Source organism: Danio rerio, chromosome 13, assembly GCF_052040795.2.
Source record: "Danio rerio strain M-AB ecotype USA chromosome 13, GRCz13ab, whole genome shotgun sequence".
Taxonomy (NCBI): domain Eukaryota; kingdom Metazoa; phylum Chordata; class Actinopteri; order Cypriniformes; family Danionidae; genus Danio; species Danio rerio.
In genome coordinates this window covers 48,728,039-48,754,146 of record NC_141033.1, presented here as the reverse complement: position 1 = coordinate 48,754,146, position 26,108 = coordinate 48,728,039, and the positions used below count along the sequence as shown (strand labels likewise).

Here is a 26,108-nt window from a genome sequence, read left to right as displayed (position 1 = left end):
TCAAGACGCCTTAGCCTTTCATATAAGCCACCTCTGACACCAAATAACCAACCAGAAGTCAAGTAATTATTTGTTGTTCCTAAAACTTGACGACAAGACTTTTGTTAGGTAATGTATATGAATATAATGATCAAATTGAACACATGGATTTCAGCTTTATCACGTGTATTTGAATATGTGTTTCTTTGTTGTCTAGCAAATTTCTGCTAAAAACAACCTTCTGATAGCAAAAACATTGGCTGCATCCAAAACCACCAACTACTCAGAAGGTACTGCACTTGAATAAAAACGTACTACTCGGCCATTAGAAAAGTATGTTCTGTACAGTATGAATGTGAGCAGTGTGAATGGAATTTGAACTTACTACATCCACCATTTTGTCATGATCACACAACCTAACCTCGTGCGTCGATTCTCCCATTCATGTATTCTCTTGCGGTGCATCAAGGGATCAAGGGATGCGCACTTCAGAATCTCACCGGAAGTAGTAGGTCATCCAGGTACTTATCACATACTGATTTTCAAATTCTATTAATTTGGACATACTACTCGGCTCGCATTCTGTTTTTGGCGTAATATATAGTATGGAAGTATGCGATTTTGGATGCAGCCATTGCTTTAGGCATGTTATGTTCACTGTGGTGAAAAAACTTGCTTTCCCACTTGCGGACATAGTGAGGTACAAACCTTCACTGGCGGTTTAGTAACTCATGCATCATTATAGGCTAATTTTAGGGTAATAACTTCATAAAGTATGATCACATTCAAATCTTAATTCTGAAATCTCAATAGAATTTTTTAATGTAAATATAATGTGACAGTATATAGTGTGTAAGTTTTATACTGGGGCATCACGGTTGCGTAGTGGGTAGCACAATCGCCTAACAGCAAAAAGGCCGCTGGTTCGAGCCTCGGCTGGGTCAGTTGGCATTTCTGTGTGATGTTCCCCCCGTGTTCACGTGGGTTTCCTCCGGGTCCTCCGGTTTCCCCCACAAGTCGAAAGACATGTGCTATAGGTGAATTGAATAAGTTAAATTGACCGTAGTGTACAGTATGTGTGAATAAGCGTGTATGGATGTTTCCCAGTGATGGGTTGTGGCTGGAAGGAGATATATCCAGCTGCAAACCCGCAGAACCACACACATTTCAGGCAAACACAATCTAGCACATCTAGGATCTAGGCAAACCGTAACTAACTCCTTAGGAGCATTATTGCCACCTATTGAATTTCACAAATATGGTTTCCCCATTGTATCATTATTATATCATAACAATCATGTTAACATCTCTGCAGTTTCTGAACTCAAACTATGTATAAGAATAATTGGTTAAACACTTATGGCTTAATTCACAAGGACCGTCTAATTGTAGGCTTAAGTGTAATAAACTAATTTAGGATCTTAATATTATCATACTTGGTTAAAATCACTTTGTTGTAAAATAAAAAAAAAGCAAACAATAATGTGTCTTTTTAAAATGAATTACTATAGTTAATCATTTAAACAATATATAATATAGTTTAAATATTATATTATCTTAACTGATTATCTAATTATAAACTACTGTCTTTTACTAAACTGCTAACAACTGTTAGTAATATATATATATATATAAATATATATATATATATATATATATATATATATATATATATATATATATATATATATATTTATTATTATTATTATTATTATTATTATTATTATTATTAATTATTACCAGTTAATTTGTATCAACTATAATTACAACAAATTACCAGTACTTCATGATTTAAAAACAAAATATTGGTTACTTTAAATTACTATAGTATTTAATGTGAGAAATCATTAATTAAAAAATTTGAAAATTAAGCAAACAAATACTATTAAATCGCTTGAGTAGAATATTAATTTGTCATACGTTTATTACATTTAAAAAGATTTTTTATTACATATAAAGATGTATTATTGCCTATTAAACCTGTCAAATTTAGATCGCTCAGCAAGGCCAGCAAATGCGTATCTGCTATAATGACTCTGTCAGATAATAATGACTGATGATCTATGATGACTGATAGAAAACTGTTCAGTCTATTATATTGAATGGCGATTTGAAACAACGCTCCCCATTCGCTCCTCTTGATTGCAATATTTGTAAAATAGTCTACTCTATTGTTTATTTTGTACAATATTTATTAACAATATACAATTATATTGATGACGATGTCCGAGAAGACGGTAATAACATTAACATCCGTCATAACCATTTATGGTTTTCCTAGATCGTGTGTGATAGATTGTGTGTGCCTGAAACGTGTGTGGTTCTGCGGTTCTGCAGCTAGATATTATTGGCCGGAAGGGCATCCAGTGCAAAAAACATATGCTGGATAAGTTGGCGGTTCATTCCACTGTGGCGACCACAGATTGATAAAGGGACTAAGTCGAAAAGAAAATGAATGAATGAATGTGTTATACTGGACGAACAGTCTGAATTTGAATATGCTCTAGAATTTATTGTTAAAGTTAAATTGTTCTTGAATGTTTTATCTTTCGTCAGTGGTATACAAGCTTCACTACAGTAAAACAAAACCTAAAACAAGTTATGCTTTTTCATTCTGCTTTTGGTATATTTAGCAGTGCATTCGATGTGTAACAGAATGTCATTGCTTATAAGTTCAATAAATCAGCAGTGGCATCTGCCTGACCTCAAACAAACTTCATACAGACAGAAGAAAAGGTCATAAAATGTATTCATTTGGGTGTGAAAAAAAAACATCTCCACAAGAACATAAAATAGTTTCATTTATCTCTCATCTTTCAAAGACAAAGATACAGAGGGAAGGACTGTACCCTTAAACCACAGCACAGAGCGGGTGGAAACCATACTCAAATGCCATTCTTAGATCTAAGGGGAACATGAGCTCCCACCACAAAACCCCCTCGAGATCTCGATTCATTCCTCTTCAAATGATTCATTTCAAAATATTCAAAGCATGTTTCCCCCACACTTGTGCAGAATGTTCCACGTGTGAATCACTCAGAAAAAATATGCCACTTCTTCACTCGTGACCCCATTCGGCAGACTTTAAAATGCAAACAGCGCCACAAACATGTTTACAGGGCACTTGAAATCTGACGGCAGCACATTCTCCACAGTCTTTCTGTCTGAGCGCCGCATGTTTACTTGAGTTTTGATTGTCTGATTCATGGAGATAACAAAACAGAGGTTATTCAGAGCTAAACACAGTTAAATGACTTGATGGTGAAATCAGTAATGACTCTAGGGGGAGTGAATCATGCCGCATGTCGTGTTAATCTGACACTAAACATTTAAGTTTATTTGTATCCATAGGAAAGTCAGATATGAAATCAGACTTTTACAAGCAAGCTTAATCAAAATGATCATAGTTTAAGTTTATTTTTTTCTAACTTCGATTTTTTGTCTTGTTTCTAGTCCAAATATCTAGAATTCTTAAATCAAGTAGCATTTTCTAGACAGAACAAAAACATTGTCGTATTTTTTTCAAGTAATAATATGTCAAAATTAAGTGTGTTTTTTTTTTTGCTTAAAACAAGCAAAATAATCTGTCAATGGGGTAAGCAAAATAATCTTGTTTTTCCTTTTGACATACGATTACTTTTGTTTACCCTGTTACCAGATTATTTCTTACCTAATTTTAACAGATTTTTTTTTTTTTAATAAAAGACAATATGTTTTGCTTGTCTAGAAAATACTTCTTGATTTCGGAATCAAAACTAAAACTAGAAACAAGACAAACAAATTGCATGTACAAGTTTTAGGAACAACAAATAATAACTTGATTTCTATTTAATCATGCAATATCAAAAGTGGCTTATATGAAAGGCAAAGGCCTCTAGATTACGCTTATTTTACTAAAATAAAATATGATAAAACCCACTTATTTTTAATAATTTCATTAGGACAGTAAGGTCTGACTTAGCTTAGACAAAAGTCTTGTCACTTAACAGAAATAATGTTCAGTATAGAATATAAAGTAATGCTGCAGTGGAGAAAGAATGAATATTGTGTATGCCTCCCATGAGCTTGGCGGACTGCATCCATACATCTCTGCAATGACTCAAATCACTTATTAATAAAGACTCTTGAAAGTTGAGTTCATCAAGATTCTTTGGATTCATCTTCAATGCCTCCTTTTTACACCAGACATGCTCAATAATGTTTATGTCTGGTGACTGGGCTGGCCAATCTTGGAGCCCCTTGACCTTCTTTGCTTTCAGGAGCTTTGATGTGGAGGCTGAAGTATGAGGAGGAGTGCTATCCTGTGGTTTGTAATGTAATGGGCAGCACAAATGTCTTGATACCTCAGGCTGTTGATGTTGCCATCCACTCTGCAGATCTCTCACACATCGATACGGTATGACGCCGTTCCTTTTCTTGTTTACCAGCTTATCACTTTCCTCCGTACGGATGGCTTTCCGGCTGTTACCAGTTTGTCCAGTTAGTTCGCGGACGGCGGACTTGAGATGCAGAGTTGACCACGACGACAGGGTTCAAGTCTGCTAAAGAACAGTTCCAGAAAGCAGGTAAGACAAAAAACAGAAGCCAAAAAGAAAATAAACAAGTAAATAATGGTGAGAATGTGGTAAAATCTGAAAACCTGGTAAAAAGCAGGCGAGTGCTTTTCTTTTTCTGCATTGCTTTTTAAAACTGTCTGGATGGGTTTAGGGAAATGGGGGGGGGGGGGGTTTATTAATCGGTGCTTTTGAAAACACTATTGGTTGGGTCGAGGGAGGAAAGAGGGTGAGTCAGTTGATTGGCCAGTCAGTAAGTCGACAGCAGCCTCTGGTGGACTTACAAGAGAACAGCAGGCGCGATTGACAATTGCTGAAAAAGCGTACACATCGATTGGTTAGTTAGTCAGTAGACAGCAGCCTCTGGTGGATTTACTCGAGAACAGCAGGCGTGAATGGCACATGCTGAAAAAGCATGCAAAGCGGCCTCTGGTGGATTTGCAAAAACAAAAACTGCAAAAGAAATGTAGCTCCTGGAACTTGTTTGGTGATCCCCAGAAATGTATATTGGGGTACATTTTCAGAATGAGCCTGGGTTGGACTTCCATAATATGAAAAAACACTGGAAGTCAATGGTTTCAGGTTTCCAGCTTTCTTCAAAATATCTTCTTTTGTGTTTCTCAGTATAAAGAAATGCATAAAGATTTGAATAACGTAATAGGGTGAGTATAGGATGACAGAATTGTCATTTTTGGATGATCTATCCCTTTAAGGTCACTACTTCCCAATACAATCCCATCTGCTTTAATGGCTCAGACACAGAGAAACTCTATCATCCCCTCGAGGACTGAGATCTCATACCATCAGACCAATGCAAGAATGAATGTTAGCGATGATCAAACACGCTCGGCGCTGACAGTCTGTATGTTTCATGAACATCGCAAAAACATCTGCTGCATGCCATTCTAACATTCGACAGGGAATCTTTCACAGACAGATGAGCAAAATGATCTTCCAGATGACAACGCACCATTGGGAGAGATGAACACGTATCTTTTCTAGACTCAGTGGTATTAGGCCAAATCAGAAAAAAAGGAGGTCCAACCCAGTACTAGTAAGGTGTACCTAATAAAGTGGCCAGTGAGTGTATGTTGCAAATTAAATATATAGGCACAGATTGTTACAGATGTGTAAGAGAATCACTTGAAAGGTCCCATGAAGTGCTCTGAAATGTGCAGGTTTTATTCGATGTTTGACGTAATGTCAACTAAAACAAGAAGAGAGGTTGGGACAGAATAGCTCCTCCCCTTTTAAAAAAAACAGCCAATGGCATTTCGTTTTTATCATAGCTCTGTCAGTGAGAGTGGTTGAGCTCAAGCACATCAAATAAAAAGCAAATAAAATGCAACCTGAAGGGGGCGGGGCATGTCAGATACTTGAGAGCATTTGATTGGTCAGAACATTTGAGAAGCTGAAATATGAAGTGATGTCAGATAAAAAGCACTGATCTATTTAGGCGGAAGTGACAAACTAAAGTTTGTGATGTTTTTGATGTTTTTGATGTTTATATCTTCTAAATGCACATTTTGGAGCACACTAGCTTATCAATAGACTTAACAGACTGATACTAACATTTAAACAAGTTTATTTTGATGTCACAGGGCCTTTAAAAGTCTATTTTCTGTGTTTTCTTTACAACTGACTGAAGAAAAAAGCACCATGACAAGCCATGGATCCCAAAAACCTCATAAAAAAAACTGTCTGTAGTGTCTCGCCTTAAACCACTGAATCAGCATCTCTATATGGAAAACCCGAAGGAAGAAAGAAAAACAGTTTCCTGCTTCCTCCGTCAATCAAACGCTTTACTGCGCCTGGACGCAGGAATGAACGCAGTGAAACACCAGACCTGAGCCAACATCTTTAAGAGCGGCTCCACTTCCCCTGAGTAAGAGCCAGATGGGAACATATGGTTAAAACACACACACATATACGCACACACTCCCGCAGCTGTAATCATATAGCTCCAAAGCATCCAGCATGACTGAGAGGAGTATTAGAAACAGCTGGAGACGCCTGGACCATGAGAACGATGGAGGAGGAGAAAAACTGAGAAGTCCAGAAGAATGTTCTCACGCTGGGTGGTACATGTGTGTCTTCAGGTGAAGAATGTGTGTGTGGTTTGTGCTCACAAACTATTCAATAATTGGAAGTCAGAAAAGACTTATTGAGAACTAAAGGAGAGTCAGAAATGAGCTTGGCGAATAGTTCGTTTGCAGTTGATTTAAGATTTAAGAATTTACATGATTTAATTTGACTAAAATAAGATTGTACAAAAGTACAAACATTTTTTTTTTTACAACTATGTAAGGGAAAAATGTTTGAGAATCGTTCTTGCAGTTTTTGTTTTCATAAATTCACTAGAGGGTGCCGTGTACATATATGACAAGCTTAAATACGTTAAAAGGGCATGTTTTTTTAACGTGCCATTTCTCATAAATCCCCCAGAGGGCGCTGTTTTGATTTCTGCAATTTTTAACGTCATTCAGAAAAGCCTTCTTTGAACTAATATACCGCCCTGTAGCGTTTGCTTTACACACAAAACGCAGCCATATGTACCCGAGAACATATTTCTCGGTTCTCAAAAATTTATCCCTGGGCACATTTTCCCAACGAGCCTGTGGTGGAAAAACAGCTAAACAACTGCCATAAAGAAACAAAAAAATGCTAAATATATAAAATGTAAAATTTTTAATGTCATTCTCGAATTAAGGTGCATAATATCATAATGCACATAATACATCCGATTGATAATAGATGACCCAGACACTCCCTTCCCCAAAGCCAACCGATATTGTTTTTAAAAGCAAACTAGAATAAAAAAGGCATCATGGCAGCATAATTCTTCCACATTTTCACACTTTCTGGAACTATCCTACACTGGACATAATTTCCGATGCACTCCGGGAGCTACCGAGCAAACCAGTCATGCCATAAAAGCCATCCTTGTACTGAAATACCGCCCTGTAGTATTTGATTTATACAAAAAAATGCAGCAATATATACCCCAGGAGCTTATTTCTCAGTTCTCAAAAATGTATCCCTGGGCACATTTTCCCAATGAGTCTGTGGTGGAAAAACAGCTAAACAACTGCCATAAGGAAACAAAAAATAATAAATAAATAAATAAAAATGGAAAAATAAAAGTATGAGTATGGGTAAAATATTAATATTTCTATTACGCTATAAAGGTCTGATAACCTTTTTCCAAAACTAAAATACAAATATTGTTATTTAAAACATTTATTCTAAAAAAAAATATACAATTGGTCAGAATAATAAATGGTTTACGTGCTGCAACTAAAAATTCAAATTTATTCCAACAAATTTTGGATGATTCCACTTCTGAAGGTAAAATATTGCTATTTTTTTGTCTAAATGTATATAAACAAATCAAAAAACATGGTAGCTGCATGTAGCTACTGTACACTGATTTTACTTTTTTTTCTAGAACCGTCTTTCACTGGACTCAATTTCCATTACGCTCAGGAGCTGCCGAGCAAACCAGTAATGCCAGAACAGCCATCCTGGTACTGAAATACCCCCCTGTAGCATTTGTTTTACACAAAAAACACAGACATATGTACCCCAGGAACATAACATAACACTTTACTTGAAGGGTTGTTCATAACACTGTCATGAATATCATGAATGTGAATGAAATTTTATTCATGCTTATGCTTTTTATAATTTGTGTCATTGGCTCAGTTATGGCCTTTTAAATGCAAAGATGACATTGTTTGTTATGACAGCTTGATATAAACAAATACATCACAACCTGTCTTCATAACTTAATGTATTTGTCATAACTTGATGTTACCTAGACAACATAACCTGTCATGAAAATGATCAGCAGATTGCCTGTCAGGCCAACGGGAAATGTCTTGGTGCTCCCTACAGTCCGCCCCTGGGCGCAGGTTTCCTCCGGGTGCTCCGGTTTACCCCACAGTCCAAACACATGCACTTTAGGTGAATTGAATAAACTAAATTGGCTGTGGTATATGTGTGTGAATGTGAGTGTTTATTGGTGTTTCCCAGAACTGGGTTGCAGCTGGAAAGGCATCCGCTGTGTAAAACATTTGCTTGTTAAGTTGGCGGTTAATCTTGCTGTGGCGACCCTTGATGAGGGACTAAGCCGAAGGGAAATGATTGAATGAATGATCTATTTTAAAGAAAAAAAAACTATTTACATCCACAAGTGTGACGCATGTTAATCTTAGAACATGTTTGTGAACAAACAGTGATTGTGAATGCAGGAATTATGCCTTGAGCTGTATTGATTTTCAATGGGAGAAAGGAAAGAAACCCTTCAGAGACGTCTCTCCTGTCTGTTTTTTTTTTTTTTTTTCTTGCAAGTAAAAGCTAATGTTTATGTATTTGCCCAGCGTGAAGTCTTGGTTTCAGCCTTCAACTCTGTCTGCCTTTTCTTAATGCACAGCAATATCTTGTTTTGCAAGTATAAGCCACTGTTTGGAGTCAGGGGAAAATGATTAGAGTTTATGAAGTCGCTCTCAAACGCTCTATAGATAAAGTTTGACAGAGATCCTGTCCTTGTTTACGCTGTGAATGAAATCCAGTGACCTTTAACTGGCCTGACTGTTCATGTCCAGCGGTGCAGAAGAAATACGCTCAATCCGTCCAAAACGCCAGAGGTCTGTGTCTGTCTGCCACTTTAGAAATGTGTCTGTAAAATAGACAGCAGCGTGTTTATCAGACTGCTCTCTTACTGCTTTCAATACGCCGTCAATAAAGCCATCATATCATTCAAAAGTGCTGAGTTATTAAGCTTTTTAAAAATGCTGACAGGGAAAATAACAATAGAGTACAGTAATCATACTAGTAATCTGTAGCAATTTGCTTGAAGGGGGTGTTCATAAGACTGTCATTAAACATTCATAATCATGACATGACACAAGTCATAAATATGAAGACTTATTTTCTGTCTGTCTGTCTCTTTCTTTCTATCTTTGATTTATTGTTTGATCCATCCATCCACCCAAAATTTACTTAAAATTAAAATTTTCTTTCTTTCTTTCTTTCTTTCTTTCTTTCTTTCTTTCTTTCTTTCTTTCTTTCTTTCTTTCTTTCTTTCCTTTCTTTTTTCTCTGTCTGTCTGTCTGTCTGTCTGTCTGTCTATCTATCTATCTATCTATCTATCTATCTATCTATCTATCTATCTATCTATCTATCTCATTCCAGAAACAACCCAACAAAGGGAAACATCCTTCCTTCCTTCCTTTCTTTTTTTCTCTGTCTGTCTGTCTGTCTACCCATCTGTTTATCTATCCATCCGTCCATATCTATCTATCTATCTATCTATCTATCTATCTATCTAACTATCTATCTATCTATCTATCTATCTATCTATCTATCTATCTATCTATCTATCTATCTATCTATCTATCTATCTATCTATCTATCTATCTCATTCCAGAAACAACCCAACAATGGGAAACATCCTTCCTTCATTCCTTTCTTTTTTCTCTGTCTGTCTGTCTGTCTGTCTGTCTGTCTGTCTATCTATCCATCCGTCCGTATCTATCTATCTATCTATCTATCTATCTATCTATCTATCTATCTATCTATCTATCTATCTATCTATCTATCTCATTCCAGAAACAACCCAACAATGGGAAACATCCTTCCTTCATTCCTTTCTTTTTTCTCTGTCTGTCTGTCTGTCTGTCTGTCTGTCTGTCTATCTATCCATCCATCCGTCCGTATCTATCTATCTATCTATCTATCTATCTATCTATCTATCTATCTATCTATCTATCTATCTATCTATCTATCTATCTATCTATCTATCTATCTATCTATCTATCTATCTATCTATCTATCCATCTATCTCATTCCAGAAACAACCCAACAATGGGAAACATCCTTCCTTCATTCCTTTCTTTTTTCTCTGTCTGTCTGTCTGTCTGTCTGTCTATCTATCCATCCGTCCGTATCTATCTATCTATCTATCTATCTATCTATCTATCTATCTATCTATCTATCTATCTATCTATCTATCTATCTATCTATCTATCTATCTATCTATCTATCTATCTATCTATCTATCTATCTCATTCCAGAAACAACCCAACAATGGGAAACATCCTTCCTTCATTCCTTTCTTTTTTCTCTGTCTGTCTGTCTGTCTGTCTGTCTGTCTGTCTGTCTGTCTGTCTGTCTATCTATCCATCCGTCCGTATCTATCTATCTATCTATCTATCTATCTATCTATCTATCTATCTATCTATCTATCTATCTATCTATCTATCTATCTATCTATCTATCTATCTATCTATCTATCTATCTATCTATCTCATTCCAGAAACAACCCAACTCTGGGAAACACCCACACACTCTTGCATTCCCACATATACACTACGGCCAATTTAGCTTATTTAATTTACTTGTACCGCATGTCTTTGGACTGAAAGGGAAACTGGAGTACTCAGAGGAAACCCACGCCAACACGGGGAGAACATGCAACCGGGACTCAAACCAGCGACCTTCTTGCTGTGAGGCAATCATGCTACCCACTGAGCCACCGTGCTGCCCTTATTTTTAGGCTAAATATTTAACAATCAAAACCATAACAAAATGATACAATCGTAACATACACATCACATTTATTTATGTACATTTTAATTTAATTGAATTCATTTTTTTATTTATTTTCTTTTATTATTTTAATATTGCAACTATGACATCCCTTTCATAGCAGAAAAACAGAAAAAAATAATAAAATAGAATTGAATATAAAGTGATAAATTCACTTTGCTACACTGCAAAAAAAAAAAAAAAAGTCACCCAAAAAATAATAATTTTGTATTGTTATAACACATTCTTTATTACCACACCAATATTCTTAACATGGTGTCTACGTTTCCCAGTGAAAGCCCAAACAGCACTTGACATCTCAGTGAACCACAGCCTGATTCTCAACCTTGGCTAGCCTTCACCTCATAAGCATTAAGTTGAATAATTTTACATTTTAAGATGCTCTTATTACTTATTCCGCTGTCTATCCCACAACCCCCTGCACGAGCCTGATGTTTAGTAAAGAGACTGAATTAGAAAAAACACACAGCTCTGCATCTGTGCACACATACTGTATGGCTAATCTAACATCACTGAATCATACACTCACACTGACACTGACAAACACGCGCGCGCACACACACACACACACACACGCACGCACGCACACACACACACACACACACACACACACACACACACACACACACACACACACACACGCACGCACACACACACACACACACACACACACACACACACACACACACACACACACACACACACACACACACAGTTAAAGGCTTTGTGCTGAGACAGCAGCATCATGATTGAATTATTCTATAATTGGGTCATTAATCTCACTGAAGGACTGCAATGATGAACAGAAATGTAAACATCTAAAAGAAAGAAAGAAAGAAAGAAAGAAAGAAAGAAAGAAAGAAAGAAAGAAAGAAAGAAAGAAAGAAAGAAAGAAAGAAAGAAAGAAAGAAATAAAGAAAGAAAGAAAGAAAGAAAGAAAGAAAGAAAGAAAGAAAGAAAAAACAAACTAATGAATAAACAAAAGAACAAGGAGTGAACAAAGGAAAGAATATACAAATAAATGAACAAACAAAATCATGAACGAACAAGGAACAAATGAACCAACATAAAAAGACACAAAGGAAAAAAGAGAGAAAGAATGAACAAACGAATGAATGAACAAACAAACGAAAGCATGAACGAACAAGAAATGTACTAATGAACAAAGAACAGTAAAAAATAATAAAAAATAACTAACAAACAAATGAACAGACTAATAAAAGAAACAACGAAAAACAAACAAACAAACAAAAGTATGAAAAAGAACAAATGAACAAAAGAAAGAAAAAAGAAAGAACTGGGAGTTTGATTAGAGATAATTACATATTGATATCATATCCATACTCATGATGCACCAACAGGTGCACAGGTAAAACGAGTGTTGTACCACTGCAGATTTGAAAAGGGAAAAACTGAATTCAAAAACTCTCACTGTAATTTGACTGAGCCACAGAATAAGGGCAGATGAGAAACAGTGCAGCCTGCAGTCATTGCAGGATACAGGAAATATCTGCTGCAGTGAACAAGGGAAGAATGGGGGACAGAAGAAGAAGAGTGAAAGTGCAGAATCAACAGATGCTCTGCTGTGTGCTTCAGTCCAGAGATACAGTATGATGACTGATCACAGACACTATCGATCTATTTATCTGTCTGTCTCTCTTTTTTCTTTCTTTCTATGAATTTTTTTTTATATATGCATGAATATTTATCTCCATCTATCTCTCTATTTCTTTTAAAATTTTTATTGTTCTATCCTTCTATTTCTTTCTTTTTTCTATCTATCTATCTATCTATCTATCTATCTATCTATCTATCTATCTATCTATCTATCTATCTATCTATCTATCTATCTATCTATCTATCTATCTATCTATCTATCTATCTATCTATCTATCTATCTATCTATCTACAGTATCTATCTATCTATCTATCTATCTATCTATCTATCTATCTATCTATCTATCTATCTATCTATCTATCTATCTATCTATCTATCTATCTATCTATCTATCTATCTATCTGCAGATGGATGTTCCTGTAGAAAGCTCTGTTTATCTATCAGGGATTTGCATTTTATATGTTGTCAAAATGTTGATATTAAACATGAACAGATTGAACTCTGATGGATGTGTGGGTGTGAGTTGAAATGTGTCCCAGCAATCATTGTGCTTATGTGTGTGTGTGCGTGTGTGTGTGTGTGTGTGTGTGTGCTGAGGATTCATTTTTGACTGTTTTCCAAAAAGAGAAAAAAAAGGCTTCATCGCACATGTGATCCATCTAAAAGCTCTCCATCGCCGTCCAGCATGTTTACGTGAGTGCGACCCACTGTAAGGGCGTAGACAGACTCACAAACCTGCTTCTGATTAACCCACCGCCCCAAAAACCTCCGAGCAGGGTGTGTGAGCAGGACGTTTGGGAGTGGGATCGGCCACATTTGGAATTAGTTATGAAAATCGAGTGAGAGGAATAAGATTGGAATGGACACTCTGATCCAACAGGTTCTCAGAGGAAATCCAAAGAGCTCCACGGCCAAGAAACCACACTAAATTATAGCAAACCCATACAGACGTTCTTACTTTATTTCCATGTCTGTCTGTCTGTCTATCTATCTATCTATCTATCTATCTATCTATCTATCTATCTATCTATCTATCTATCTATCTATCTATCTATCTATCTATCTATCTATCTATCTATCTATCTATCAATCTATCTATCTATCTATCTATCTATCTATCTATCTATCTATCATCTATCTATCTATCTATCTATCTGTTATTCAATCCAACCATCCATCTATCTATCTATCTATCTATCTATCTATCTATCTATCTATCTATCTATCTATCTATCTATCTATCTATCTATCTATCTATCTATCTATCTATCTATCTATCTATCTATCTATCTATCTATCTGTTATTCAATCCATCCATCCATCCATCCATCCATCCATCCATCCATCCATCCATCCATCCATCCATCCATCCATCCATCCATCCATCCATCCATCCATCTATCTATCTATCTATCTATCTATCTATCTATCTATCTATCTATCTATCTATCTATCTATCTATATATCTATCTATCTATATATCTATCTATCTATATTTCTGTCTGTCTGTCTGTCTATCTATCTATCTATCTAACCATCTAGCCACGATTGTATTCTAGCTATGTCTTTCTTCCTTTTTTCTTTCTTCTTTTCTATCATTTTTTGTTCTATCCATTTAACATCAGTCCTTCGCCGCAAAGAAACCACACTAAATTCTAGCAAAAGCCATACAGACATGGCTATATAATCAGATTAAATGCCTGAAGAAATACGACTGACAATTTAGACGCAGTTCATGGCACGTAACACAACACGCAATTACACTTGATTAAGCAGAGGAGAGCAGGTTTTTTTCCTCACTCGTGACCCGTGGAGGATCTTTGTCCTTTTAGCCATTCCAAACACAACCTGGATTTAAGCCGGACCAAAAAGCTTTTCCATCTGTGGGAGGGTTTGGTTTCTGCAAGTGTTTGCTGAATTTGGTTGGATTTAGCTTTACTCGGGACCAGAATGACTTCATTTAGGAAAAAAAATTGAAATTGAGAATTATAATTTGACTCAAGAGAGCACTCCAGAAGATTACAGCAACTTCCACAGGCTTACATTAAAAACACTGGTCCATGAGAAACGCTAAGATTACTGAAGTGATGATATTTTAAGTGTTTCATTAACCGAGTCGGTGAACCAAACCTACACATCAGTACTGGAGGCTCATGGTGTCATTAAAAGTTTAATGGTAACTGCAACAAAAAAAAGGTAAGCTTACATTTTAATGAAGTGTAAAATTGAACAGTGAAATTAACTATGCTACATAACATTTATAGGAAAATAAAAACTATCGAAATTATAGTGTGGTTAAATATCCTCATATAGCTACTAAGATTGGAAGGCATCAGCAAAATCAGGCTCACTTCCTTGTATGATGCTGTCAGCATGGAGATGAATAATGAAACTAAATTTGCATTTCCAAAAGGAAATATCATGCCTGTAAGTCAAAAGGGCACAGAGTTACTGTATATAATCAGACCATAGTACTAAGAAAAAGAATCTGTTATTATTACACTTCTTGTTTTCTGTTCCCCATGTATGCCAATCAATACAAAACCTGGCGACATTATTTCCAAGGAAAAGATGCTGCAAAGCACTTATTGGAAGCTGCATTCTTTATATGGACAGAGATATTAATTTTTAACTTCAGCTGATAAGCCTTTAAAGACAGATTTGTTGTGAGCTTCAACCTGTAAATCGAAATCAGTTGCTTATGTTAAATCCATCTGTTCACAATAATTCGATTGATTTTTAAAACAATCTTGTTTAATGCAATTCCAATGAACAGAAAGAGATGTTTAGCTCCGCCCACTGCTAGTCTTTTAAAATGTTTACTTTAAAAGGAAATAATGAATGGGTAAAATTATTTCTGGAATGAGTGTTACTGGAAAAAAGAGAACATAATTCATACCAACCCATACTCATCCTGAAAACGTCCCCCTATACATTTCTGGAGAGCGGCAATTACGTCCCAGCAGCCACTTTTTTTTTTTTCGCACCTGCTGTTCTTGTGTAAATCCACCAGAGGCCGCTGTTGACTGACTGAATGACCCACTCTCTTTCCTCTCTAAGCCCAACCAATAGTGTTTTCAAAAGCACAAACTGATGCACCCACCCACTTCTCAACACCCAACCGACAGTTTTTAAAAGCAATCCAATTGCCCTCATCTGATTTTTACCACGTTTTCAGATTTACCACATTTTTGCCTTGTTATTTACTTGTTTGTTTAATTTTCTGCCTTCTGTTTTTGTCTTACCTGCTTTCTGGAAACATTCTTCACCAGAATCGAACCCTGTCTTCATGGTCGACTGCATTTCAAGTTTGCCGACGTATATAGCGCGGTAACTGGACAAACTGGTAACAGCAGGAAAGCTGTCCGTACGGGGTTAAGCGGGTCAGATGGTGAGCAAGAAAAGAAGCTGCGTCATACCACCCCATAGCATTCGTTTTAAAGACGAAACTCAAGCCATACGTACTTCTGGTAACATTAAATTATTTGAGCTACTGTTGCCTTTCTATCTGCTGGAACCAGTCTGGCCATTCTCCTCTGACCTCAGGCATCAACAAGGCATTTGCGCTTACACAGAACTGCCGCTCACTAGATATTAACAAAATTTTTCGGATCATTCTCTGTAAACCCTAGAAATGGTTTTGCATGAAAATCCCAGTGGATCAGCAGTTTCTGAAATACTCAGACCAGCCCGGCTGCTACCAACAACCATGCCATGTTCAAAGTCACTTAAATCCCCTTTCTTCCCCTTTCTGATGCTCGGTTTGAACTGCAGCACATCGTCTTGACCATGTCTACATGTCTAAATGCATTAAGTTGCTGTAATGTGACAGGCTGATTAGAAATCTGCGTTTACGAGCAGTCGCACAGGTGTACCTAATAAAGTGGCCGATGAGTGTATGTTAGAGAAATTAGAAAGGAACCAGAATAGGGTAACATTGAGGATGGATATTGCTTGAAAATTTGTTTTCCCCCAAAAATAATGTCTAATAACAGTTAAGCCAACGTAATGATTTATGACAAATTGCTTGTGCTTTCCTCATTTGTAAATGAGTTTGGGTAAAAGCATCTGCTAAATGAATAAATGTAAACATCACAAAGGAAATGTCTCAATGTCTGTTTACCTCATTTTTGCGATTATTAATTTGTTTTATATGCTGTTGCAATGTAACCCAGTAAAATATACAAGCGGACAAAAGAGCAGCAGAGAGTTTGGGGTGTGTGTGTGTGTGTATGAAAGTTAGTCTCAGTGTCTCCAGTGTTTGATAAACGGCCCCCAAGACTCGCTGTGTGCAGATGGGTCACAGATGCTTGTGTGTGCGCATGTTTCACAGCTGGCGAACCCATCCGAACTGAGACGAGGCAGTTCGTGATGAATAGTTGGACGAGTTCAGAGGTCACAATTTCGGCTTCCTGGTATGCGAGCGAGTAGTGTTTCTGCACACCAAAAAAAAATTAAATTATACATGTATATATATATATATATATATATATATATATATATATATATATATATGCTAGTTCAAACTACTTGAAATGAGCTGAATCGACACAAATCTTGAGAACTTAATTGTCTTAAATTTATTATTTGTAATCCTTTGTTTTTTGCAGTGTGAATGTTTGCACAATTGAAGTCAAAATTATCATCCTGTCTTTTTTATTTGACAAATAATGTTTAGCAGAGCAAGCAATTTTACCTTTCACAGTCTCGCAGAGTTTTGTCTTTTCGCAGTCTCTACACATCCTGATTGGCTCTAGTCTCCTCCGTGCTGTGTCTCCTGTGCAGTACAGAATGTGTTCAGCTTGCCAAATTGACATAAATCTTTGATCACTAGCAGTGTATTTCTGAAGTACTGTATGTTTGCAAGTTTTCTCCCCAACAAACGCCATAATGTCGACGAAACATTCTGCATTATGAAAGGCAGCCACGGTAGCACACAAAAGTTTAGTTTAATTTAAACGTTGTTGTCCGTTTTGCTTGGCACAGAAAGGAAATTTGTCTTTAACACTGGATTTAAGACAACAATTGCATAAATACAACAACCACACAATGACAACACTCATCAAGACAACAACACAAGCTAAAAATTTAAAAACCAAATTAGCCCCACACATATTACTGCACATCATTCTTGACAACCAATCCATTCACTTCAAACAGTGATCCGATTAAGGACAACTGCAATTGGGATAAATTACTTTTTATATGCAAATCTTTGGGTTTTAAAAATTCGAAACTTGCGTCCTGATGGCAACTATTCAAAAGCTGAGTGAAGGGGATGTGTATTATCTTTAAAAATCAGAACTGCTGTTTTTTCCCATGTAGAAGTCAAATAGAATCTGCAGTGAATGTTGTTTATGATCATCTTATTTGCCTGATTGATAATTTGCGATCATTTCTTCATCAGTTTAAGTGTTGTATTACCAAACCATGAAACAATATTATATGTGAGAACACTCTCTATCAATGATCGATATGCCATGTTTAAAGTCTAAAAGGAAGGCAGAGAAAGATGCTAACCATCAAACAAAATTTGGACTTCTGGACATGCTAAAGGAAGGTAGAAGTAGCGCAAGTGTTTAAACAAGAGAGAAAAGTGTGAAAATGTTATTGCCTATATCAGAGAATAGTGTAGTGAGGGGTTTTACAGCCTCAAAACATCTCGAATTATTGGAAAAAATAAAGCGGACCACTTCGCAGATTGCACCTATTTTTAGAATGTAACACTTGCTTTTAACGAGAAACCACAGTATTTCCTGTAATATTTTTTTTCTTTTGGAGAAAGTCTCATTCTGTTTTATTTCGGCTAGAATAAAAGCGTTTTTTAACCGTTTTAAGGTCGATATTATTAGCCTCCTTAAACAATTATTTTTTATGATTGTCTAGAACAAAACCATCATTGTACAATGACTTGCCTAATTCCCTAACTTGCCTAATTAACCCTAGCAGGCACAGGAGTCAGGACATCAACATGACGTCATATTGACGTTGTATGTCATGGGGACATTGCATTTTGTTTGGAAATGAAAATCAGGTTGACGTCAAAATCAAAAATCAAGTCGACGTGAATGACTCATGTCCAACTTAAAACCAACCAAATATCAACATCTAATGATGTTACAGATTGACTATGTGTGGATAATTATCATTATGACATCTATTAGATGTTGGATTTAGGTTGCCATACCTGACAAATAAACGTCAGAATTTGACATCAATATGAAGTTGGTTAAAGATGTTGGTGTTGGACTCAGGTCACTTTCAAACACAATCTAAAATCAACTAAATATCAATGTCATTTGACATTGTTATTGGACATTAAAACAACGTTGTCCTTAGACGCTGGCTAGACATTGAATTTTGGTCACCTGTGATCACAAGCTAAATCTAACCGAATATTAAAGTCTTGAGTGACCTTATGTGACTTTCTGTGACTTTGTTAACCCAGTTAAGGATTTAAATGTCACTTTAAGCTGAATAGTAGTATCTTAAAAAAATATCTAGTAAAACATTATGTGCTGTCATCATGGCAAGGATAAAATTAATCAGTTATTAGAAATGAGTCATTAAAACTATTAATAATTCAGGAGGGCTAATACTTCTGACTTATATATAATATACAGTAAAAGTCAGAATTATTAGCCACCCTGAATTATTAGCGCCCATGTTTATTTTTTTACCCCCAAATTCTGTTGAACGGAGTGAAGATTCTTTTAACACATTTTTAAACATAATAGTTTTATTAACTCATTGCTAATAACGGATTTATTTTATCTTTGCCATGATGACAGTAAATAATATTTGACTAGATATTTTTCAAGACACTTCTATACAGCTTAAAGTGACATTTAAAGGCTTAACTAGGTTAATTAAGTTAACTAGGCAAGTTAGAGTAATTAGGAAAGTTATTGTATAAGGATACAAGTACAGAAGTGTGTTCTGTAGGCTATCGAAAAACTATACAGCTTAAAGGGTCTAATAATTTTGACCTCAAAAAATTGAAAAACTGCTTGAAATAAAACAAATAAGACTTTCTCCAGAATAAAAAGATATTATCAGACATACTGTGAAAATGTCCTTGCTCTGTTAAACATCATTTGGGAAATATTTAAAATAGAAAAAGAAAAATTCAAATGGGGGCAAATAATTCTGACTTCAAATGTATATAAAGAAGTAAATGTAAATTGTAACAATTCTATTCAAAGCCAATGCAAAGCAATGCTATGCAACATGTATTTGTCAAATAGATTTATATCCTGTTCATTACGTCAGACATCTGCATCTTGCAAAATCAGAGTTTTAGGTTTCCGAATGAGTTTCCAAGTTAGAAGTCCAACTTCAAGTGGCGTTTTATTACACTGTTCCAAGTAGGAAGTCGGACAGTCCAACTTTCCGAGCTGGATGGAATGTGCATAAAAGTTCCCTGCTGGAGGAAAAATGGATTAAAAGATGCTAACATAGGTTTCTGGTCTTAGTTAGCTACCAGACTTAAAGTGAGGGTTCAGCCAAAAACAGAAATTTGCTGTTGCTTTACTCTTCTGATGAGTAACACTGTCTATTTTCTTCAGTAGAAAGTTAAAGAATATTTTAGGCTGAAATTCAGATTTTGGTGATTAATAAAACGTAATGAATTGTGTTTAAGATGAAGCATCTTGATGAATAACATGATCAATCTGTGTGAGAAACATCATTACCTATAATCTTGCATATGCGCAGAACTGAATTAACAACCAAAGTTAAAGTTAAGGATATATTTTAACACCTTATCCCCCTACTTTTGTGGATGCACAGAAATCCCAGTAACATTAGCTAATTAGCGTTTTTAGATCTTGCTAGAAATTTGAAGCCACTTTAAGTACTTCTAAATACATACGTAAAATAAAACCACATGGAATGACTTGCATCTACCCAAGGTAATAAATCCTTAAAGCTCATAAGATCTATAAGCCAAAACAACAAGCCAACAAATGCTATAATAAGCTGACATTCAGATAAACACATTTCAAGAGCTCGCACTTAGATATGCTTAGCATTTATAGCAGATTTGGCATGCTCTCCCGGGAGAGAACCTTGAGCTTGGAGATATTTGAGCCCAGGGTTCCCGCCAGGTCAATAAGCATATTAGGGTATCCGAGATCAGGAAGGTCTCGATAGCTCCCCCTTTATAAAAGGGTGGAAAAGGAGGAGATGGGTTAGAAGGGGGGATTCTTCCAAAACAAAGATAGAGCAGTAAGGAGAAAATTACCCATTTATAGTAAGCTAGGATCACTCTGATTGAATTATTTCTGATTACAGATGAGTGGCCAGCAGTGCTCTATCATATCACGTACTCCTCTCGAAATTAGTTTATGAAACTTCACAAAGTAGTTGCATATTAAAGTTCCGTATCACTACAGCATATTATTTCAACTATTTCACAGCCAACAACTGTCAAAGAAACAGACCAAATTAAATCAAATATAAGGAACCTATGATTATTTATTATTATTATCGAACTGTTATTTTTTTATTGAAAACAAGCAGCTATAGGCGTGATTTGGTTAACTATCACTCACTTTTAGGGACTATTTAGTTTAATCTCACAAGAAAACGTAACTAATATAAGTTTTGTCAGTTTAGTGGCTAGTTCATAGGAATTCATTACACATGTTTTAAAACATTTTAAACTTGTAAAACTCACTCTTGATCACATTTGATGATGATTGATGATCCTAGCAAACTGAATCACTATAGAGACATGTTAATACGTAGCTGTCAATCAATTCGGTGGGCGGGGAGACAGCACTCCTACGTCAAGTTGCGGTTGGTTTGAAAACCGCTCCAATTGGTCCACTGTTTTTATTTTGTTAAACTGGAGAAGAAAAAAAAAAGGACTGGGTGTGTTTATATCACTTTACATATCACTATACACTTTACCTTAACCTATGACTGTCTAAACAGCTTGAAAAGTTGATTTTTCACCATAGGTGCCTTTCAGAGGGACTTTGGTGTAATGCATATTGTGCATAATAACATATTTTGAGTTTTGATATTATTGGGCTAATTTTGGATTAGTTTTGACTGGTCATTAGGCTAGTTTTGTTGTAAAACCAGGCAAACATTTTTTGCACTCGCTATACATTCAGGCCTGAGCATGTTTACTTCATCGATGATGCGCTGTTCAGTAGAGAAGCGCTCTCGCTCAGCACAGTGGAGATTTCTTTGGTTATATCGTTTTAGTCGTTTGGGACATGGCGAGGGGGCATGGCGAGAGCCGTGGGAACAGAATGAGGCCACCACGTAAGTGAATGCACCTGTGGTGCTCACTGGCCTCGAATCCCACGGAGGGAGCTCTGGACTTTAAGAGGAGGAATGATGGAAGAGGAAGCCGAGAGAGGACCGGGCCCGGACATATTGTTTTACTTTTGCTTTTAGTTTGACGGCAGTCTCCATGAGAAGCTGCCGTCCGTTTGTTATGGAGCTGCCGTCCCTGTTATTAATAAATAATTTAAAACTGCGTCGGTTCTCCGCCTTCTTCTTCCCGGCGGCCAAAGTGCCGTAAACTTCATTACACTGTGACACGCAGTCAAATATTTTGCCAAACAGATCAGCCTCTTTTGACGCTCACAAACAATCATAAAGTCCTCGTGCTGCAGAAATTAGGAGGTTTGCTGTAGGTGCAGCTGTCGTGCAGTTAGGGGTTTGTATCTTTTATAAACTATGACAGTTTGCGTTCATTGAACAATAAGAATGATTAATAAATCCATATCAAACAGTACCGTAAAAGTCATGTCTCGCTTTCAGTTTCGGGCTCAGGCGCGTTTTGCACTCACACTACAAGCATACCACGGCAAAGCCCAAGTGAACCGCACTCTGGCCTGAGCCCTATTCAGAGCACTCACACTTCTCAAACGATCCGGAAAACGGGCCTGGGCACGGTTTGGATAGTATACTGTGAGTACGCCCTAAATTAAAAAAAAATTGCAAATTAGCATGAGGTTGTGTTTGTTACCATTCATTAATTTATTTTCCAACTATTCCAGCATATGCTTTATGCAGTGGATGCCCTTCTAGCCACAACCCAGTACTAGGAAACACCCATACACACTCATTCACACACACATTTATTCACTATGGCCAATTTAGTTTACCCACTTCACCTATATCGCATGTCTGTGGACTGTGGGGGAAACCAGAGCACCCGGAGGAAACCCACACCAACATGGGGAGAACATGCAAACTCCACATAGAAATGCCAACTGACCCAGCTCGAACCAGTGACCACTCAGCCACCATTCTGCGACATTGGTTCCCATGTACCAGGAAAATACTAGGTTGCCTAAAAACATTCTTTGATAAGGAAGCCTTAAATAGAGTCAAAAAGAGTTAAAAACTTTGTCTTAGAGGAGATTATTTGACTACACAGCATATCCACCTTAGACTATAGTTTAAACATTGTCAGTGTATTTCAAGTGTGTTTAAGCAGTGACCTGAGCTTCATCAATATCCACTGTGAGTTTAGAGTTCAATAGTGCATATGAAGTGTTCACGGCTGTCTTACAGTGAGAGCATAGAGTAATATCCACAGGGGCACACAGAGAGAGAGAGAGAGAGAGAGAGAGAGAGAGAGAGAGTTTGAGTCTGTCCACAGCCTGTCACCGGCCCCTCTGGATGGGATTTCCTTTGTCTCTGTTTGGCTGCTCTTGTGGATGTTATTTCACTTAAATGGCCAGTCTCAGACAGAAGGGCCAACAGGGGGTGACATGAGGGGCCCAGGGTGACTGCATGTATGTTTGCATTTGTGTGTGTTTCGGCTGGACACTGTGACAATTTGCATTGGTCAGAGGCATAAATGTGTCCGGTGGTATAGATTCTGCTGTTTTATTTATAGCATGTATAGGGAGTAAATGCATGACTATTGTTGCCAAGACTAAACATTACTTATTCAACATTATAATTTATTTGATTGTTGTTCATATATGCTTAATACATTTTTTTTTTGATGTTTTATTCATATACATTTACCGGCCACTTTATTAGGTACACCTCACTAGTACCAGGTTGGACCCTCTTTTCCCTTCAGAACTGCCTTAATCCTTCATGGCCTAGAATCAACTAGGTACTGGAAATATTAAACAGAGATTTTGCTCCATATTGACATGATAGCATCTTGCAGTTGCTGCAGATTTGTCGGCTGCACATCTATGAAGCAAATCTCCCATTCCATCACGTCCCAAAGGTGCTCAATTGAATTGAGTTCTGGTGACTGGGGAGGCCATTTTAGTACATTGAACTCATTGTCATGTTCAAGAAACCAGTCTGAGATGATTTAGAAATGGCACGTTATCCTGCTGAAAGTAGCCATCAGAAGCTGGGTACATTGTGGTCATAAAGGGATGGACATGGTCAGCAACAATACTTAGGTAGGCTGTGGCGTTGACACAATGCTCAATTGGTACTAATGGATCCAAAGTGTGCCAAGAAAATATCCCCCACACCATTACACCACCACAAGCAGCCTAAAGCATTTATACACGGCAGAATGGATCCATGCTTTCATGTTGTTAATGCGAAATTCTGACCCTACCATCCAAGTGTTACAGCAGAAACTGAGACTCATCAGACCAGGCAACAGTTTTCACGTTTTTTTAGATCAGCATTTTCTGAAATACTCAGACCAGCTTGTCTGGCACTAACAATCAATGCATGTTCAAAGTCCCTTTAATCAACTTTCTTCCCCATTCAGATCGTCTTGACCATGTCTACTTGCCTAAATGCATTGAGTTGCTGCCAAGTGATTGGCTGATTAGAAATTTGCATTAACAAGCAGTTAGACAGGTGTACCTAATAAAGTGGCAGTGAGTGTATATAATATAATATAATATAATATAATATAATATAATATAATATAATATAATATAATATAATATAATATAATATAATATAAAATAATATAATATAATATAATATAATATAATATAATGAAATATAATATAATATAATATAATATAATATAATATAATATAATATAATATAATATATAACAAAATAAAAACTGTAAAAAATATTTAATTAAAAAAATAAAATTTCAAATAATAAACGTCTTTAATTTTTACTTTTAAAATATTAACTGACCACAAAGCAAGCATTATATGCTACAATCAAACAAAAATGTATCTAAAAACACACAAAAATGTAACAATACTTATGGAATTTCAAATACAATACGATACTTTTAAATATTTGTGCCAATAATAAAACTAAAATTGCACACTCTCTTTAAAATATCTGCTATTTTTCTAGAGACAAATCACTGATTTATATAAAGGGGAAAAAATCAGATCAGCAGACAAAACATTCATACAAAATATAAAAAATAGTATAATTTATATTATAAATTATAAATATTATATAGTATAATATATAATATATTAATCTTTCAAAATTAATCCTAAAAGATTGTGCGGGCCCTTTAAAGAACAATGATGGAGATGGAGAGAGAGAGAGAGAGAGAGAGAGAACGGCAGAGAATAATAAGTTAATGGCGCGTGTCCAGAAAAACTCAATAACATTTACGGACTATTGGATATAACATCCATTCATCTTTCCAACATAAAGTATCTATCGAGCGCTATAAGGTATGATTATGAGTGATGTATGCTTCTGCTCAATTCATAATGGCCTGCATTTACTCTGGTGCCCAAGGGCAACTCGCAGCAGCTCTGAAATACTACAGACAGACATATTTCACTTCACACACTTGTCATTCCTCCTGCAGGCGCTGTAAATTACAGACAGTGAGAGCGTGAGAGAGAAATCTCATTTAGATGTGATCGATGAATGAGCCAGCTCTTATAGCAGACGCTCATTTTGTTACATAATGAAGCAACATTTCAGAAGGGACTGAATAGATTGTGTATTAATATGCGGAAATCTAATTTATTTAAACAACTTACAACAACATATACACTCACTGGCCACTTTATCAGGTACACCTGTCCAACTGCAAATTCCTAATCAGCCAATCACATGGCAGCAACTCAATGCATTTAGACATGTAGACATGGTCAAGACGATCTGCTATCATGTCAATATGGACCAAAATCTCTGAGGAATGCTTCCAGTATCTTGTTTAATCTATGCCACGAAGGATTACCGCAGTTCTGAAGGCAAAAGGAGGAGGTACTTGTAAGGTGTATATGTATAAAATAGAAGGTGTATATTTATATAAAATGTTTAAAGGTTTGCGGGTGGATGTCAGAGTGTTGCTTTTAAAGCATTTAGGTCAGTTTTGACTTGTACGACATGCATGGAAAAAAGAATACTTTAACTGTACACATAAGTTAAATACACTATAAAAGTACTTT

The 26,108-nt window shown here is 36.3% G+C and overlaps 1 long non-coding RNA gene across 1 annotated transcript in view; it reads right to left on the bottom strand.

Moving 5' to 3' along the window:
* Positions 1 to 26,108, bottom strand: part of LOC137487442 (uncharacterized) — a 112,642-nt gene that overhangs the window by 45,571 nt on the left and 40,963 nt on the right. Inside the window, exons 2-4 of the long non-coding RNA XR_015506392.1 lie at positions 17,459 to 17,539; positions 16,008 to 17,198; positions 4,415 to 4,517 (exon numbers count right to left, since the gene is read on the bottom strand). This is a non-coding gene — a long non-coding RNA (uncharacterized LOC137487442). The remainder of the gene's footprint in view (positions 1 to 4,414; positions 4,518 to 16,007; positions 17,199 to 17,458; positions 17,540 to 26,108) is intronic.